The sequence below is a fragment of the Felis catus genome, chromosome D2, assembly GCF_018350175.1.
Source record: "Felis catus isolate Fca126 chromosome D2, F.catus_Fca126_mat1.0, whole genome shotgun sequence".
Taxonomy (NCBI): domain Eukaryota; kingdom Metazoa; phylum Chordata; class Mammalia; order Carnivora; family Felidae; genus Felis; species Felis catus.
In genome coordinates this window covers 43,213,092-43,234,055 of record NC_058378.1, presented here as the reverse complement: position 1 = coordinate 43,234,055, position 20,964 = coordinate 43,213,092, and the positions used below count along the sequence as shown (strand labels likewise).

The 20,964-nt window shown below is 43.7% G+C and overlaps 1 long non-coding RNA gene across 3 annotated transcripts in view; it reads right to left on the bottom strand.

Annotated features, from left to right (window-relative positions):
• Positions 1 to 20,964, bottom strand: part of LOC111557097 — a 270,869-nt gene that overhangs the window by 235,807 nt on the left and 14,098 nt on the right. For 2 of the 3 annotated variants that reach the window (XR_006587059.1, XR_006587057.1), the window contains exons 1-2: positions 8,316 to 8,407; positions 6,898 to 6,994 (exon numbers count right to left, since the gene is read on the bottom strand). This is a non-coding gene — a long non-coding RNA (uncharacterized LOC111557097). Of the gene's footprint in view, positions 1 to 6,897; positions 6,995 to 8,315; positions 8,408 to 20,964 lie in introns of those variants that run through there. The other variant, XR_006587058.1, reaches the window with a different exon arrangement.

Genomic DNA, 20,964 nt, shown 5'->3' with positions numbered 1-20,964 from the left:
CTCTCCCTGACCACCTTTGGATGTACAAGTCACTTAACACCAGGAGAAATAATGAATTTTCTCCTATTCTGCAGAGGTTACCCACCATGGGCCATTAAAAAGATACTCATTTTTAAAATATAGTTGACAGTCTGGAAGATGTATTTGAGGTATCAGAAAACGGAGCCCATTATGTGACATTTAGAATATATAGTGTGGCGATATATTCCTAAAATGTGCAATATACCTTATAAATTTATATTGCATACACGGCACTTAGATATTTGTATTATTTTTCCTCTGTGGATTCAGTTTCTAGATGATTTCCCTGTTTGAGCTACACCTTATTATTGGGCCCCTGGCCAACATAGCAGCCGGGGTGGGGGGAGGGGCAGGGGGGAGGAGGGTGTACAGGGAGGAGGGAGACATGAACTAAGAGTTCAAGGTCAGTCAGTTGTAGATTTCACACCAACTAGACTAAGGGAGCCCAGGGAGTTAAAGTGTTTCCATTTGCCAGGCATACTCAGATACACATTGCCAGTGATTACATGTGGTGGGCAGGTGCTAATTTCCCCCATTTTAAAAATGAGAGCACTGAGGCTGTAGCAGTGAAGTCACCTGCTGATAGTCATGCAGCTAATGAGGGGCAGAGGAAGGATCACAGCCCAGGTCAGCCAGATTCACAAAATGCACATTCATCTGCAATGCCTCACTGCCATCAAGGAAGAGCCCCAGGTCTGTGGGCCATTGTCTAATAGAGAAGACAGTGATAATGGAATAGAACTCAAGTCTGAGGCACAAGGGGACACGAAAGCTACTCATCAGAACTTCTGGGGCTGGAAATCACTTTGACTGGAAGAAGAGTTGAGGCTCAGAGAAGGTGGGAAGAAATGGACATGGTAGCTAAACACAAAATGCAAATTCCTTCCCATGGCATGCAAGGTCCACTCCAATGTAGCCCCAAATTTCCTGTCCCACCGCCTCTCTCCTCTGCATCCATATGTGAATACAGGTCTTCCCAACTCCCAGAAATGTCAAGTCCTATGGCTGAGCCTTCCCTGGTGTCATTTCCACTTCTGAAATGCATCTCCTACTCACTCCCTATTTGGGTCCTGTTCATCATCCTCACTCCTCCTCCAGGTCTTCGCCAAACCTCCACCAACCCCCCCCCCCACCCCATCCTGAAGGCTTTTCCACTCATCTACACCATGCTCCTGCTGTCTACACTTCACTTCCACATGTTAGTGTATCCTAACCCTGAGCTCCCACTCACCCATAAGACCAGGCCCAGAGTATGCGCTCAGTTAACACTTATCAGATGAAATGAGTGAACATCTGGAAACCAATTGACCCTTCTTTGCATTTTGGGTTTCTCCCGTTTTTCCGCAGTTGTTCAGAATTGTTTTCCAGGGCTGTCCAGAGAATGTAGACTTTGAGAAAAGCTAACTTCAATTTCTTCCAAGGATACAGCAAAGACAGACACTCTCCTAGTGTCCCACAGAGACTGGAATCCAAGGCTAATGGAAATGAAGAAGCAGACGAGATGAAATGCAGTGGGAAAACCTCTCTGACTGACTAGTGTGGTTCTGCCATTCCATGACCATTCCCCAGCCCAGGGGAGGCTGCCTCACTCTGCAGAAAAGGAACCCAAGTCTCCATAGCTCTGAGATGGCCTCATTCTCCCCAACAATGTTCCTGTCTTTGATTGCTTATGGACTGAACTCTATTTCATTCATCTAGTCTTTTCTTTATTTTTTTTTTTTTTTGTATTTTCTTTAAATTTTGAGAGTGAGAGATAGAGAGTAGGCAGGAGAGGTGCAGAGAGACAGACAGAATCCCAAGCAGGTTCCACACTGTCAGGGCAGAGCACCACGCAGGGCTTTAACTCACAAACCTCGAGATCATGACCTGAGCCGAAGTCAAGAGTCAGATGCTTAACCAACTGAGCCACCCAGATGTTCCCAGCCTCTTCTTTGTTATAGACTTACACTATTGGGTCCCAGGATGTCTCTGGTGTCCCCTGGCTACCTGAGTGGTGATACAGTGAACCGTCTTTTGTTGCAGATCTGGAGAGTATGTCATAGGACGTAGAGAGCACAGGGTAGCATAGCTGTGATGAGTTCGCTTTCAAGCTCACGGAACAGAGAAGGGACTCAGACATTTCTGGTAAGTTGATGTCCTGAATTTCCCACCAGAACATAAGCTCCTTAAGGGGAGGGACTTCAGTGTTTTGTTTTGTTTTGGTTTTTTGTTTTGTTTTGTTGAGAGAGAGAGAGTGCACTCCAGCTGGGGAAAGGGGCAGGAGAGAGGGAGAGAGAGAATCTTAAGCAGGCTCTACATTCAGTGCTGAGCATGACACAGGGCTTGATCTCATGACCCTGAGATCATGACCTGAGCCAAAATCAAGAGTCAGAAGCTTAACTGACTGAGCCACCCAGGTGCCTGCCCCAAAGGACGTCAGTGTTTTTCACCACTCTGTGTCTCTAGTACAAAGAACAATACATATCCGGAATTCAATAAATACATCTATTGAATGAATGAATGAATGAAGAGATAGATGGATGGATGGATTGCTTTAAGGGGGGATTCTGAACTGGGGCTAAAGGCAGAGAGAGTGTGTGCAGCAACCCCTCTGTAAAAAGAGCAGCAACCCCTCTGTAAAAAGAAAGACAGTCAAGGCTGAGCACACCCTGGCTCATGTCCTGGGGGTGAAAAGGCTTAGGAACAAAAGGCGACAAAATTAGACTCCAACAATAAGAGATGCGGGGTGACTCCAAGTACAAGCAAGATTGCCCCAGGACCACTGAAAGGTTGAGCACAGCCTGTGGAGAAGGCCATCTCCTATTTCCTCATCCGTGCAGGGACAAGATGCTGCTCACAGCCTGCCAGGACCACAGAGAGGTTCTGGCTCAGCCAGACCACTCATGAAAGGGGTAGTTTCTCCCTGAGAGGTGCAGGTGCAGCAGTGAGCCCCTCCCTCAAACAGCAGACGCATCCATTGGAGGCCCAAGAACCTGGGGGATTTATTGCTAAACCCACAAGAAGCAATTCTTGGGCTCCCAGAAATACCTAGGGAAGCAGAGTCACTGAGGGAAGCCTATGGTCATTCAGGGACCTGGGTGAGCAAAGTTCAGACATGCTCTGGGCCCCCTGGTTGGTGGGACATAGGACTTCCAGGATACTCTTAACTGTCTGGCCCAGCAGCCCATGGCCAAAGACATGGTGCAGATCCCGGAGGAAGAGCAGGACTGAGACAGAACCACTCATGAGCAGAGGCCTGGGCCTAGGAAACTTGCTCAGGCATGAGCGCAGTCCAGGGGTGGAGGGTGGGGCAGGGGGGGCGCATTGCCAGCACCACCTGGTGTTCCTGAGCTCTCCCCACACTCAGCAGAGCACTTCCATTTGCAGGATGTGGCCATAACCCACCCCCACCCCCCACGGCTGCCTCATCCTTGCGCCGCAGCCATGTTATGAGCAATCTACCCACCAACAAGCCAGGCAGTGTTCCAGATAGAAAGTGGGCCTGACAGCATGAGCTGGATAGGGTGAGCCCTGGGTTAAGCCTCTTCGAGTCAGGGCTCCCAGTGTCTCCCCCATTGGAGGTCTCAGGGTCTGACCCACCTGGTCCCTGATCAGAGTAGAAGGGGCATCAACAGCTATAGGCCTCTGACAGGGAGATTTCTGAGATTAAGCTGGCAGTCTTGGATCAACCTATGACTTTCTGATGGCTGGACAACTGTGCCCCCCCCAAGACTCCTGTCTCCTACCTTCCCAATGTTAGCCCAGCATATCTGGCTACCACTAGCACTGGCGTCTAGATCAGACATCAGCTGGCCTAGTCAGGGCTGGAATATCAGCTCAGGAAGAAGATACAGAGCGTATGCTGGGTGTATTCACAGAGCATGTGCTAGGTACCTGTCACAGTGAGCATCATCCCCTTTAATGACCACAACCTTGCAAGCTACCAAGAATTGAACCCACCGTATAAATAGAAGAGTAAAGCCCAGTGGACTCCCTTAACTAACCCAAGGTCCACACTAGTGACTTTTCAGCTGATACAAGACTGAGCTCCCTCTGACTCCGGCTGTTCACAACCCCTTTCTGCATCTCCATGACCCCAGTCTTGGGCCCGGAGCCTGCTAAGAATGCCAGGCAGCTTTAGAGAAGACAGAACCACCTCCCTGCTACCTCTGCCTTTCTCCTGCTCTGCTATTGTGCCCTTGTGTCTCCCTGAGGCTCTCCAAGTCAGCACACAAGGATCTTTGTTCTCATTCCTTCATTGGTCATCTTCCCAGTCATGTTCACCATATAGACAATGGCCTCTGCTCCAAGAAGCAACAGTGCTAATCCACGCCAGGACCTTGATTTGAGGCATCTTGCGTCTTCCTTATCTCCTTACTTTCCCCAACTTCAGACATTCCCTCACTTGTCTCCTAGGGCAATGAGCCTCTATGGGCCCAAGGCCATGTTCTCCCAGGCCTCTCCTCTAACGGCAGGCCCAAGCCCTGCCCTCCAAATTCAATTATTAGAAAACTTGCTTACAAATGCAAGTGCTCTCTCTCTCTCCCCGCCCCCAGTACTTCTTTTATCAGTCCCATTTTCTGCAAGAACAGCCTATTCCTAAAAGCCAGCTCCACCAGCTCCTGGTCTCCAAGGCCTACACCTGCCATGGCCAAAGCCACAGCCAGAGGAAGACTCAGGTCACTGCCATTCCTTGCCCTCAGGATTCACCACTTTGAGACTGTTCCCTAGGCCTAAGTTTGGTTCTACCAGGCCCTATCCAGGCCCGCCTCCCGCTTGGTTTTCTGTGAGAAGAGAGAGAACAGAAGTTTTGAGCTTGGGCACCAAAGCGGACCTCAGATTTTCAATTCAAATGGACTGAGCACCACATAGAGATCTCTGCTCTTGGACACAGATACACTTGTCATTTATGGTAATTTCAAGAAATTCCAAATCTTCTGAATGTAACATTCAGCCTGAATCCAAAGCTGGACACTTCTTGAAGATTTCAACACATAATAATACTAACTACAGTAACAATAGTAATAATACTGAGTCAATGCTAACACTACATTATGGCCATTGTATCGGAACTGAGAATCAGATTGTAAATGGTTTGCTACAGCTAACAGACCATTTACTACTGACCAACAACTGTGTGCCCGGCACCCTTCTAGGAGCTGGAGGATACAACAATGAACAAGACAGGCAAAGAGCACTGCCCTCAGGGACCTTACATTCCAGGAAAGTACCTGATGCATGCTGCTGCCCCAGATGGACCCCGAGAAAAGAGGGTGGCAAGTACAGAATGTCTGCTAAGCCCCAGGGGAATGCCAGTCAGGGAGGAAAGGGGAATGTCTGGGGCCATGGGCATTCAGCAGGTGCGCCAGAAGTCTGAGGGGCCCCAGCCTCTAGAAGCCTCAGGGCACAAGATGGCTCTTCCACTCCCAGAGGTGGCTCTGCCCACACCCACCTCAGCACTCAAAAGAGCCTCAGGTCTCAAAAGATTTCCTGCTGCTTTGTCCTTAAAGCACACTCAGCTGCCATTGCTGTTTACAAAGTAAAGCTAAATGCACAGACCGGGCACTCAAAAAGCTTTTAGGACCTCAGTGCTATGCAATCCGGCTAGCGTTGAAAAAATGCTGACTTTAAGCAAAGCCACTCTGAGACTTCAGAACAATGCATGGGGGCACATGGGTGGCTTAGTCAGTGAAGCGTCTGACTTCGGCTCAGGTCATGATCTCCCGGTTCATGAGTTCGAGCTCCGCATCAGGCTCCGTGCTGACAGCTCAGAGCCTGGGGCCTGCTTCAGATCTGTGTCTCCCTGTCTCTCTGCACCTCCTCTGCTCACATTCTCTCTCTCTCTCTCTCTCTCTCTCTCTCTCTCTCTCAGATATAAATAAACATTTAAAAATTAAAAAAAAAAAAAAAGGATGCACGGTGCTGACCCAGGCGTCCCATTTTACAGCCATAGAGGAAAGGATGAATGCACAGACGGAGTGACTTGAGCAGCTCCCAAGATGCCTAGAGTTAGGTGAGTTTCACCCACAGGGACCCTGATTCTGACCTGTGGGCTTCACACTCCCAGAGCTGAGCCCAGAGGCTGGTGGTGGAGGGAGCTGGACCTGAGTGCCTTCTATCCAGTGGCATTGTTCCTGAGCCTCAAGATTCAAAGTGCAATATCCTCAGGCTATTTCTTTCCCTTGACAAAGATTTGGAGTCTCAATTGAGCCCAGGAATAGGGTGGCGGAGGAACCCTATAAAAGCTCCAAAGGAAGGAGCTGAATTTGACAACAGAAACAGGGCCATGGAAACAGAGAAGTGTCAGCCCTGAGAACTACAAGGCACAACCACCAGAACAGAAGCAAGACACAAAAGTGAGGTGGGGAAAAATAATCCACAAAGCACAACACTCGAGGAGCTGCTGAAGACCCTGACAACAAAGGGGAAATCCTCAGAGCCATCCTCCCAGGGGCTCGTAGCGGGTGACCACATTACTGCCCACGATGTCTGTGTTCTCTGTGCATGAGCATGTGGGGCAGCTGGCCTTTTAATCCTGGGACACATGAATGGATTTTCTAATTAGTGCACTCAGGTTGCATGCCATTTATTTGAAAAGGCTAAGCACACATTTTTATACCAATCTCCCTTCCTTAAGTGCCATTTTCAAAGATCATATCCATATTAATACAAGACTGCTGGTATCGTGCCTAACCACAACTCTTACCTACCCACATCATATGAGCCATCATGTGGGCAGGTCCTACTAAAGCTTGTGTTGGCTGGACTGGCGTTTACTCACTCAAAAAAACAGGACACTCTGGATAATCTCTGCAAGAGGAGGAGTCAAACTTGCAAAGCCCCGATATCACCCCTTACTTTCCAGTCCTCTGATTTCCATGAATAGGGAAAACAAACCTGGGGTATTTCCGCAGTGATTCAACATCTGATTCAGTCACAGAGGCCACGAGGCAGTGCTGTAAGTTGTATCTCTGCCTTTCATGCACAGTCTTCCCTGAAAAAGAAATCAGGCAGTGGGAAATGAATGACTGGGTGTCTAGATGGCACAGTGGACCAGATTCAGTTTTGTAGAGACCTTGTGGGTTCCCAAACTGAGCCTCGTACACCGAGGGCAAGGAAAGAGTGAAGAGACAGGTCACTCCAGGTTGGTAGGTGGCAGGTTGAATAAGCAAAGGAACTTACTTACGAGGCTTGCTTGGTGGTCACTAGACAAATAGATCTCTGCACTGGCCCCCAATATCTTAAAGTTTATGTGGAAGCCTTCATTGCATTCAGACACGTGTACTTTCCAATCAGTCTTAACACCTTACTCTCTCCAGCTATGTCTCTGAAACAGCTCCCACCAGGGGAATGATGAATAGTACAAACCAAGAACGGAGGGGAGGTGGGGGGGAGGAGCCAGCTCATGGGTCAACTGGAGGCCACATCCCCTTTGACCTCCTCCTTCAGACCTGAATTGAAATGTTCAGACAATGGGCTTTGGGAAGACAACGCCCTTCCCAGATCCAACAAGCCAATGAAGCACATTCATTTGAAATTTAAGGAGGGTGGGGGAAAAATACAGTCTAGATAAAACTAAATCTAAATATTCTGCAGGATAGAAACTTTAAGACAAAGAAAAACTCACAAGTATCTTCCACCAAATTATACTGCTTAAGCAGGGATAGACCCATATAGCTGTTTTGAACCTTTTTGTATTACTTGTGAATGCCCCAAACATTTCAAAATAAAATTTTAAGACAAAAAGGCCATTGAAAGTGAGAAAAGTGAAGGGAAGAAAGGAAGGAATAAACAAAAAGCAAGGTTTCTAAGAAAATATCACTGGTTAGAAGATTTGAACAACACACAGCTATGCATTCTTTTTCTTTTTAAGTTTATTTATTTGTTTTGAGAAAGTCAGACAGTGTGAGTGGGGCAGGCACAGAGAGAGAGGGGGAGAGAGAATCCCAAGCAGGCTCCTCACTGCCAGTGCAGAGCCCAATGCAGGGCTTAATTAAACTTGTGAAAACTGTGAGATCAAGAGCTGAGCATAAACCCAGAGTCCGAGGCTTAACTGACTGAGCCACCCAGCACCCTGAGCTATGCATTCTTACTCAAAGTAGGATCCACACCCCACAATGCAAAGCATTGGTTTACACATGCAAGCAGTTCAACAAGCTACAAGTTAAACACAAAGAGAGCCAAATCCAGACATATAATAAATTGTCAAAAGCTGTTATGCCCAGAATTCGTGATCCCCAAAGACCACCAGGGAGCCAAGTTCGATGCAAAAGCAAAGAGCCTTTATTCGAGCTAGCTCGAGCTCAGTCCCCTACCTGCACCGACGCAGCGGTGAGATGCCTGAGATGCCGGGGAGACAGCAAGTTTCAAAAGCACAAAGGTTTTATAGGGTCTAGGGGCAGTTGGTGAGGTAACGGCTGTGGCCTCAGCCGATTGGCTGGAGAAGGGTCATGGCCTCCGCCGATTGGCTGGGGAAGGGTCAGAGTCCTGTTAGGCAGGTCGCAGGGCGTGTTTTGATCGGGAAGTTTGAACAGGTGAGTGGGAGGTTACTCAAGGGCACGAGGTATGGTCTGAGGTTTCTGCAATTTTCCCGGAAAGGGGGCATGTCAGGGACATAGTCACTCAAGGTGGAGGACACAGAACAAGATGGAATCGGCCGGCGTAGGTCCACTCTTTCAAAGCCAAAGACAAATTGGCAAGGTTGTGGAATCAAGATCAACATAAAAGGCTCAATAGCATCTCTGTGCAATAGCTATGAATAATCTGAAAATGAAATTAAGAAAGTAATTCTACTTACAATGACAGAAAAAAAGGATATTACTTAGTACATATTACAGACCAAAAATACATAGGAATGCATTTAACAAAAGAAGTGCAAGACTTGTACCCTGAAAACTTCAAAATATTGTTTAAAAGAAATTAAAGAAGGTCAAAATAAGAGAAATGACCTTTCACATTCATGCATCAGAAGGCTTAATAGTGCTAAGTGATGACCCTCCCAAATCGAACCATAGATTTGATATGATACCTATTGAAATTATAGCCGCCCCTTTTTTTTTGGCTGCATAAATTGGCAATCCGATCCTAAAATTCATATGGAAATGCAAGGGAAACCACTATAGAAACTTAAATATAGAAATTAAGATGGACACACTAGTGCTTCAGCAAGGCTTGATTTTAAAGGAGCACATTTTTCCCTTCCTCATTCTTGAAGCTTCCCTCTCCCCTTGACTTGTTTCTTTTACAGAATCCTTTGTTCCAGGAACTCAGTATTGATATTGACATCTCACTGACCTCAATGTATATACTTAGTAACGAGACTCAGATGGCCAGTGCCAGCACTAGTCAGGACATCACGTTGAAGACACGATGACCACGGCTGACAGCACATGCAGATCCTGTATTTTCCTATAAAACCCCTCCGTCTTTTACCCCAGGCAGGTCTACAGTCTTGAAGACATTAGCCCTGCTGCAGCCTCTTTTGCCTGGCAGAGTAATAAAACTATTGTTCCTCCTTATCCCCAGACCCTGTCTTTGTGTTCTATTTCAGCTCTGGAACTTAGAAGAGCCAAAACAATCTTGAAAAAAAAAAAAAAAGAATACAATTGGAATATTCAAATTTCCTGGTCTTTAGTACTTTCTAAAAAGCCACAGTAATCAAGACAATGTGGTACTGACTTAAGGATAAATAGTAAATCAATGGAATAGAATTGAGACTTGAGACTTAAGGTCAACTGATGCATGACAAAGTGCCAAGATGATTCAATGGGGTTTATAACAGTCTTCTCAGTAACTGGATCTCCACATTAAAAAGAGTGAATTCGAACCCCTATGTCACAACCATATACAAAACAACTCAAAATGGATCACAGACCTAAATATAAAAGCTCAAGCTACAAAAGTCTTAGAGGAAAACATAAGATCTCTGTGACCAGGAGTTAGTCAATGAATTCACCTTGATAATTTCACGTGAAAGATGCCAGTCACAACTGATCACCTCACAGCTTGTAGAATTCCATCTATATGAATTCCCAGAATAGTCAAACCTCTAAAGATGGAAAGTAGATTATTGTTTGCATGGGCCTGGGCGGGGAGAGGGGTAAGAATGGGATGTGACTGTGAATGGGTATAGTATTTCTTTGAGGGGTGATTTTGGTTTTGGGGTCTTTTGTTCTAACATTGGATTACACAACTCTGAAAATACTAAAACCTATTGAATTCTACGCTTTAAAATAGGTGAATTGTATGGTACATGAGTTAGATTTCAATTAAAAAAAAAACACAGAAGAGGCTCAAGATACAAGAGTCTTTTCCAGGGAAATGGCAAACAGTTCACATACTGGCAGTTCTCTGGGGATGGGGCTTTTGAGGAGTCCAACTCAGTGTGGCCCTTCCAGTGGCTACTAGTGCCTCTGTTTTTCATAGCTACTATGGTTCCAAAGCCTCTAGTTTTTAAGGCCACTGTTAATCTGGGGGAAGAGAGTTGGGAATAGGGCAAGGTACCATGCCACAGAGTTCACTGTTCTTACTGAGATTCAGTCATTTTTCTCAAATAAATTTTCTTTAGATCCTTTCTAGCCTTTGGTTAATTTCCAAAGTTCTGCAAAAGTTGATTTTGACAATTTTTCTGTTGTCTTTGCTGCTTTTATTTTTTTTTTATTTTTTTTAACGTTTTTAATTTATTTTTGGGACAGAGAGAGACAGAGCATGAACGGGGGAGGGGCAGAGAGAGAGGGAGACACAGAATCAGAAACAGGCTCCAGGCTCCGAGCCATCAGCCCAGAGCCCGACGCGGGGCTCGAACTCACGGACCGCGAGATCGTGACCTGGCTGAAGTCGGACGCTTAACAGACTGCGCCACCCAGGCGCCCCTTTGATGCTTTTATAGAGGAACAGATTTATAGAGGTCCTCACTCCACCATTCTAGAAGTTCTGGCTCCACTTCTTTAAGGCACTTATCACAGTTGAATTTGACACCTTTCTGTGTGGTTTCTTTATGAATGTGTGTCTCCCCCACTGATCATTAAGTGTCACAAGGACAATGTGACACTGTGGTTATGTTTTGTCCTTCCTAGATTCTACCACAGAGACACACAGTAGGTACTCCATAAATATTTGTTAAGTTGATCAAAGGTCATTAGCACAGGCTAGTGAACACACAATCTCCACAGACTGGTATCATGATACAAATCTGTCCATTAACCTCAAGGGAGCCCTCAATCCTGTTCAGCTGGACATTTTTCACCTCTCAGGGAATACACATTCTCAGGGTCCTGAAAACTCTGACACCCTCTCCCCACTGCCCTCTCTGATGATGATCTTGGCTTATTCTTCATAGAAAATATCAGACCATAACTTCTTCCACTTTCCACTTCCAAATGTACCAACATGCTCACATTGGTTCCCATCTTCTCCTTCTTTGTTGTTGTTACAGTAAAAAGACAACCCTTCCTGGAAAATGTCAATTCCCATGCGACCATCCTGCTCCTTCAAGAACCTACCACAGTGATTCTCCCTCTTTTCACATGCATCTTCCTCTTTCCACTCTACTGAATTTTTTCCAATTGCATTAGAACACATTTTGTCCCTAACTTTTTGTTTGTTTTTTTTTTTAATATCCCCAACTTGGACCTCACAGCCTCCTTCCAGCAGATGCCTTGTTCCTCTATTTCCAAGCCAAACTTCTTTAAAGATTTGGCTACAAGCCCTGGTTCCATCTCCTTACCTTCTACTTGATATTTACACCATTCTTAGCTGTGTTCTGTGTCTACTAAGAAGCTAAATGGCTCTGATATTTTCATTTTATTCTTTCAACAAGCAAATATTGAACACCCACTATCAGTGCCAAACACTATTCTAGGAACAAGATATAGAATACAAACAATAAGATAAATAAGACATACACATTCTTTGGACATTTTCTTTATAGCTTTCATCTTTATTGGCCTTCCATCCATATGAGGTACAATTGGCCACTGACTCTGTGTGGAAATACCTTCTTTCCTTGACTTGCAGGGCACCTTACTCCAATCTCTCTGGCCACTATTTTCAGGCTTCTTGACTGGATATTTCTCATAGTACTAGTCTTTGTGATTGAGGGTTTTTTTTTAATTATTGAGGGAAAATTCACATAACTTAAAATTTACCATTTAATTCCAGTCTTTAAATGTTAGATTTCCTCTGGAATTTTCTTTTCTTTTTCCTCTCTATTTTCATAGAGGACTTTATCTGCTCCTTTCATTTTAAGTACCTTCCATTTGTGTACCCCCCACTTATATTTGCAGCCTGAAACTCTCATAAGTCCAGACACCAATAAACAGCCCTCTCTACTTGGTTATTTAACAAGGACTTGAAACAGTATTTACCCTAAAGTTTTCTCCTCCTGCAGTATCCCTTTGGCACTAACATGCATTCAACTGCTCCACTATAAAACTTTGTAGATATTCTGGACACTTCCCTTTTCCTCGCAATTCATGTCAACTTTACAAACGAAATAGCTCTCAGATTCATCCATGTCTTCCCATTTCTAACAATGACACTCTGAACTCTCACTGTGCAAGATGTTCTCAACTGTTCTCCCAACATCCAGTGTCTTCACCCCCCACTAAGTCCACTCTCCACACAGCAAAATGAATTTTACCCTCAGTGACCAAGTTAGGCCTCCAAGTATAAGCTTCCCTAGCTTCCTTAACATCTTGATTTATTTTTTACTATTTAAATTAATTAGCCATGATTAGTTTTAATTCTCCCTTCACCTGGGTGAATGTAAACTCCATGAGAGCAGGGAGAATATTGACTTTGTTTTTAGCTGTTTTCCTAATGTCTACTAAAATTTCTCAAATAGAGTAGGTGCTTGATAAATGCTTGCTAATATCATAAAAGCCATATACAGAAGACTCACCACTAATATCATCCTCAATGGGGAAAAACTGAGAGTATTCCCCCTAAGGTCAGGAACATGACAGGGATGTCCATTCTTGCCACTGTTATTCAACATAGTATTGGAAGTCCTAGCCCCAGCAATCAGAAAACACAAAGAATTAAAAAGCACCCAAATCAGCAAGGAGGAAGTCAAACTTTCATTCTTCTCAGATGACATGATACTCTAAAAGGAAATCCAAAAAGATTCCACCAAAAAGCTACTTGAACTGATTCATGAATTCAGCAAAGTTGCAGGATAAAAAAATCAATGCACAGAAATCAGTTGCATTTCTATACACCAATTATGAAGAGGCAGAAAGAGAATCAAGGAATCAATCCCATTTACAATTGCACCAAAAATCATAAAATACCTAGGAATAAACCTAACCAAAGAGGTGAAAAATCTATACACTGAAAACTATAGAAAGCTTATTAAAGAAACTAAAGAAGACACAAAAAAAAGGGAAAAATATCCCATGCTCATGGATTGGAAGAACAAATATTGTTAAAATGTCAATACTACCCAAAGCAATCTACACATTCAATGCAATCCCTATCAAAATAACACCAGCATTCTTCACAGACCTAGAACAAACAATCTTACAATTTGTATGGAACCACAAAAGACCCCGAATAGCCAAAGCAATCTTGAAAAAGAAAAACAAAGCTGGAGGCATCACAATCCTGGGCTTCAAGCTGTATTACAAAGCTGTAATCATCAAGACAGTATGGTGCTATCACAAAAACCAACACTCAGATCAATGGAACAGAATAAAGAACCCAGAAATGGACCCATAAATGTATGGCCAACTAATCTTTGACAAAGCAGGAAAGAATATCCAATGGGAAAAAGACAGTCTTTCCAAATGGTTTTGGAAAAACTGGACAGTGACATGCAAAAAAATGAATCTGGACCACTTTCTTTCACTATACACAAAAATAAATTCAAAATGGAATGAAGACCTAAACATAAGACAAGAAGTCATCAAAATCCTAGAGGAGAAATTGGGCAAAAACCTCTTTGACTACAGCTGCAGCAACTTCTTACTGAACCTGTCTCTGGCGACAAGGGAAACAAAAGCAAAAATGAATTATTGGGACCTCATCAAGATAAAAAGCGTCTGCCCAGAAAAGGAAAGTCAGCAAAACTAAAAGGCAACTGATGGAATGGGAGAAGATATTTGCAAATGACATATCAGATAAAGGGTTAGTATCCAAAATCTATAAAGAACTTATCAGGGGCGCCTGGGTGGCTCAGTCGGTTAAGCGTCCAACTTCAGCTCAGGTCGTGATCTCGCGGTCTGTGAGTTCGAGCCCCACGTCAGGCTCTGTGCTGACGGCTCAGAGCCTGGAGCCTGTTTCAGATTCTGTGTCTCCTTCTCTCTGACCCTCCCCCGTTCATGCTCTGTCTCTCTCTCTCTGTCTCAAAAATAAATAAAGGTTAAAAAAAAAAAAGAACTTATCAAACTCAACACCCAAAAAACAAATAATCCAGTAAAGAAATGGGCAAAAGACATAAATAGACACGTTTCCAAAGAAGATATCCAGATGACTAACAGACACATGAAAATATGCTCAACATCACCCACGATCAGAGAAATCAATGAGACACCACCACAATGAGACACCACCTCCCACCTGTCAGAATGGCTAACATTAATTACTCAGGCAATGACAGATGTTGGCAAGGATGCGGAGAAAAAGGATCTCCTTTGCACCGCTGGTAGGAATGCAAACTGGTGCAGTCACTCTGGAAAACAGTATGGAGGTTCCTCAAAAAATTAAAAACAGAACTATCCTACGACCCAGCAATTGCACTACTAGATATTTATCCAAGGGATACAGGTGTGCTGTTTCAAAGGGGCACACACATCCCAATATTTATAGAAGTGCTATTGACAATAGCCAAAGTACGGAAAGAGCCCAAATGTCCATCAACAGATTAATGGATAAAGAAGATGTGGTATAGATATACAAGGGAGTATTACTCAGCAATAGGAAACAATGAAATCTTGCCATTTGCAACTACGTGGATGGAACTAGAGGGTATTATGCTAAACAAAATCAGTCAGAGAAAGACAAATATCATATGATTTCATGCATATGAGAAATTTAACATAGAAAACAGATGAACATAAGGGAAGGGAAGCAAAAATAGTATAAAAACAGGGAGGGGGACAAAACATAAGAGACTTAAGTATAGAGAACAAACTGAGGTTTGCTGGAGGGGCTATGGGTGGGGGCATGGGCTAAATAGGCAAGGACCATTAAGGAGGACACTTGTTGGGATGAACCCTGGTTATTATATGCAGGGGATGAATCACTAAATTCTACTCCCGAAATCATTAGTGCACTATATGCTAACTAACTTGGATGTAAATTTAAAAAAAAAACAGCAATTAAGAGCCTAAATGTCCATCAACTGATGAATGGATAAAGAAGTTGTGGTTTATGTATACAGTGGAGTACTACTTGGCAATGAGAAAGAATGAAATATGGCCTTTTGTAGCAACGTGGATGGAACCAGAGAGTGTTATGCTAAGTGAAATAAGTCAGGCAGAGAAAGACAGATACCATATGTTTTCACTCCTCTGTGGACCCTGAGAAACTTAACAGAAGACCATGGGGGTGGGAAGAGGGGGGAAAAGTTACAGAGGGAGGGAGGCAAACCAAAGAGACTCTTAAAAACTGAGAATAAACTGAGGGTTGATGTGGGCGGGAGGGAGGGGAAAGTGGGTGATGGGCATTGAGGAGGGCACCTGTTGGGATGAGCACTGGGTGTTGTATGGAAACCAATTTGACAATAAATTTCATATTAAAACAATTAATTAATTAATTAACAAACAAACAAATACTTGCTAAGAATGTTGAACAAATGCATCTTCTTCCTCAGCTTATTTCACAACTTAGCAAACAGCACCAATCACAAATAGTTAGGGGAACAAAAGCCATGAATGTCATCCCTGATACAACTTTCTCCATCGTCCCTTACCCATGAGCCATCATCAAGGTTTTTATATTTTACTTGGAAAAAATTATACCTAAAGTCTAACTACAGCTAACCATCTCTACACTCATTAGCAGACTCCTGGAGTCACAAAATAGCCAACTCATGCACTTCCTCTCTTGCCACCCTCCACACCACCTCCTATTAGCCAAATATATCATTGCCTCTTCTAATTCATCAATTACCTCCCACTGCTCCTAAGAGAAAGTCTACATCCTCAGGAGACTCATGAGGCTCAACCTCTCTAGCCTTATCAGGTGTGTTTTCCTTTTGTTCCCTCTGCTCTCTCCAACTACTTGGGATGTGTAGCCATCCCAGGGCTCTCAGAATCCTCAAGATCCTCCCACATACTGGTGACTCCATCTGAAATGCTCCCCTCCTGACACCTTTGCCTGATTGCTTCCTGGTCATCCTTCATGTCACAACTGAAATGCCACTTCATTTGGGAGATCTTTCTTATCCTTCCCAGGCCAGGTAAGTGAGATTATCAGATACTCATAAGACCTCGTACTTTCCCTTTACTACATTTACCACAACCATCTTCAAATAGTTCACTCTTGCATTTATGTAATCTCTTTCTCTTACCCTAAAATGTAATCCCAAGTCCATTTAGGCACTATAGTCCATTGGTTAGGAACATAGGCTCGAGAGCTAGACCTCTGAGTTTGATCACCAGTTCTGCTGATTACTGGTGATGCGGCCACCAACAACTTACTCAAATTTTCCCTTTCTCAGTTTTCTTATGTGTAAAATGAATTAAGATGTAACAATACCTTTCTCAGAGTGTTGTGTGGGTTCGAGGCACTAACTCATCTAAGGCAAATAGGATATGCCTAATATTAATATGGTAAATGCTTAAAAACATTACCAATTATTATTGTTTCCTGTAGTAACAGGAAATACAAGGGATTTAACTCCAACATATAATAGCCACTCATTAAATATAACTAGTATGAAAAAGAATAAATCTTGAAGACTTGAAGAATGACACCCGTGAGAGAGGACAACAAACAACAACAACAAAAGCAATTAAAAATATTTATCTGTATAAAACCGAGAAAAAGATATAAATAACCTATCTGCAAAAAACTTACCAAACATATGAGGGACATAAAATAAACACTTGAATAAATGAAGAAATATGCTGTATTGGATGATTCAGTGTTGTTGATATCAATTAGTAAGAGAGAAAAATGTATAAAAATGTACAGGCAAATATATGAATTGGATCATGGGATGCCATAATAAACATAGATCACTTGTCCAGGGAAATGAATGCAGAACTCTTCACAAAGGCGATAATCCTTGAAGAGTATACAGAGTTCTGAAGAATTGGGAAAGAACAGCATTTTGGAATAACAACAGAGCTGAAATGCAATGGAACAAGAGGTCTGAGTTGGAAAGGTTTTTAAAGGTCATCAATTCAGCCAGCGAGTAATAGAGAACCTAAATACAAGTGGCTTAAACACAAAGTATATATACTATTTTACATAATGAAAGACGCAAAGAAGGTGATCCCCAGCTAAACACTGTTAGGGCCTACCACTCTCCTGACTTTGCCCACATGGTCTCAGGACGGCTGTAGTTCTTCAAACATCAAGCTTCCCAACATCATGAAAGGTGGGAAGAAAGAAGCATTTTTTTTTCAAACCACTCTCCCTTCTTATGACAGGAAAACCTTTCCCACAAACTCCCCAGTGAATTATCACTTGTGTCCCATTGCTCAGAACCGTTCACATGCTATTCTACTTCCTGTTGCTACTTAATCAACCACCCCAAAACACAGCGACATAGAACAACAATCATTTTCTTTTGCTCTCAGATTGTGTGGATCAGGAACTGTGACAGGGCACTGCTCTCTGACATATGGCGCCCCAGCTTGGAAGACCATATTGGCTGGGGATGATCTGAAGAGCTAGGGGCTCACTTGGAAGCTTCTGCACTCCCCTGCTTGACACCTGGGTTGGGAAGACTCAAAGTTTGGGCTGGACTGGGAGTGTTGACCGGCACACCCACATATATCTTCGCTATGTGACTCAAGCTTCCTCACTGAGTAATAGAGGAATTCTAAGAGGCAGAATTCAGATAAAAATGTTACCAGAGAGTAGAATGTATCCTACATAGTCTTTTATGATCTGAGCTCAGATGCCACATCATGTCACTACCTCAAAATTCTGCTTGTTGAAATGGTCACAATTCCCCAGGCACAAGAGGAGAGAACATAAACCTTACCACTTGATGGGAGGCATGTCAAGGAATTTGAACTTACTTTTTATACCAACCCCTAAACCAACTCTGATGGGTTTGGTTTCACAACAAAGAGCACCCTCCGGAGTCATCGGATCTGTCCTCTACGGCACCACCAACTCAAAGCATCAACCCCCTTTTCAAATACCCCTTCTTGAATGGCCAACCAGCCTTCAACGACAGGGAGTTCCTTCTCTTCCTAAAATAATCATTTTACATTTGGACACTTGCTTTAGAAAAATCTGTCCTCTGTCCTCTACGGCACCACCAACTCAAAGCATCAACCCCCTTTTCAAATACCCCTTCTTGAATGGCCAACCAGCCTTCAACGACAGGGAGTTCCTTCTCTTCCTAAAATAATCATTTTACATTTGGACACTTGCTTTAGAAAAATCAGTCCGTATCCCAAGCAAAATATTTTGCCTCGTGTTAGGCCATTTTGGTCTGAGCTGAGGATGGGAAATGTGGAAATGTAGGAAGGGGAGATAAAATTATGAGTTGCTTGATGAGGGTCATCAGATCATCAAAGGGTTTGGACATTCAAGACTTGTGGCTTGGTGGACTCTATGGTCCTTTGTCTCTGTCAAAACCACATTGTCCAGCAACCAGATACATTTTAAATAAATCGGTCTGGGTTTCATTCACTTGCCATCAGCACTGCACTTAAGATGTGGCCTTTGAAAAGGCCATCGGTCCCTCCTGGAATCCATTCGGTGCAAGGAGCTGTCAGATTTCCTAGCAAGATCTAGATCAGGCAGGGGAGACATACCAGGAGTAAGCTTCCCTCCTCAATTTTCCTTCTAAGTGATTCCTCAGGCATTTGAAGATGTAGAAGTAAGAGCAAAGTCTTACCTGCGTGTCCTGCAGACAGCTCTTATGGCATGCATCCCAAGCAGAATTCATTATTCCCATCACTGAAACTTGCTCAGACTTCAGTGTTTGTAATCACAGTCAGAGGCATCGCTTTCTAGCTGGTAGCTAAGCCAGAAATTCTGGGTTAGTTCTTAAATTCTCCCTCTCTCCTTACCTGCCAACATTTAATCTTTCACTAAATCTTGCCTAGACTGCCTCAGCAATGTTCCTTCTCCATCCCTGTATTTACAGGTTGGTTCAGGGCATCACTGTCTCCTTGCAGGGCTCTTGCTATGACTTCAGGCCTGGCCTCCTCCTTCCCTGTCCCTCCACTCTGCTGCCAGAGGAATCCAAGACCATTTCTCCCCCCATGGACCTCTGCCTGCCCCCCCCACCTCATGCCTGCAAGATTAAGCCCCAACTCTTTAGCTCTTTCCACAAAACCCTTGATAGATGGCCTGGCCGAAACCTATGTGACCAGTCTCATCTCCTGACACCCCCAACTCATGGGCCTTCTCACCATTTATCAAATATGCCAGATTTCCAATTATTGCCTTTAGATAAAGCTGTTTATTATCTCTGTCTGAAAATATACATTACCTCTTCTTTACTTTGCACCAGGCTACAATTTACAGATCTAAACATCCCCTTCTTTGCTTTAATTATTGTTATTATAATTATATTCAGAATTTATTGAGCACATACTGCTTGTCCAGACTGCTTCAGCAACATTTCTTCTCCATTCCTGCATTTAATGGTTGGTTCAGGCCATCACTGTCTCCTGGCAGGGCTCTTGTTATGACTTCAGGCCTGGCCTCCCTCCTCCCGGGCCTGCCCCTCCACTCTGCTGCCAGAGGAGTCCAAGCATCATACGTGGAATATTTCATTTAACATTTACAACAAGGCTATGGGTTATGCAGATGAGGAGCTGAGACTCCGAGAGGTCTGCTTGCTCAGGATCCCACAGCTGGAATCCTGAAGCCCGTGCTCGTAACCATCTGCAAATCCCACTGGGGGCAAATCCAGGGAGCACTTCCTGATGATCTCAGCCACAAATGTCCACAACTCTGTTATAGGGCTTACCATGAAGTATTTATATAGGTTTCAGCTTGTTTGGATACTAATTCAGACAAAGTAACAGTTCAGAAACACACATACTTCTAGGACAATCAAGAAAACTTGAATACTAATTTCATATTTGATGATACTAAGGAATCATTGTTCATTATTGGTACTGTGGTTATGTTTTTAAAAGTCACTGTCACCTAGAGATATACTTGACTATTTAGAGATGAAGTGATATGAAGTCAAGGTTGCCTGAGAGGACAGTATATAGGGGAAGGTAGGTAACATCTTTTGGTATTATGGTGGTAACTATTAAAAATAGGAGATGTATACGTGGAGTGTCATTCAATTATTTATTCTACTCTGTGTGTGTTTGAAATTCTCTAGAATAAAAATATTCTGTATATTCTGTATATTCTCAAAAAAATGAGCTTATATGTTCATTCCCCTGCCTTTGGATAGATAGAGGACATTTGAGTTTTAGTCAGCTTTGAATCTATAGCAGAAACAGAATTGAAACTCAGCTAACGTTTCTTGAGGGATGAGGCAGTAACTATGCAGGTCACTTCCAAAGGCACAGAGCAATGTTGCCTATCCCCCATACTATCTGGCTGCAGACCAATGACACCATGGCCACCAGCATTACTGATGGGCTCCCTGGGAGAGCAGAGGCCAGGTGCTAGAGTTGAACATGCAGCTCCCATCCCAGCTTCCTTGACTCTAACCTGTTTCCACACCGATCTGGTCCTCTTGAGTTCCTGCATTTCCCTTGGAAACCAGATTGGCTACCTGTGATTCCTAGATGCCCTCAGGAGCTGTGGCTTGCATTGCTCTAAGTGCTTTCCTTGCTTTTCTAAGGCCATCTTTGGTTC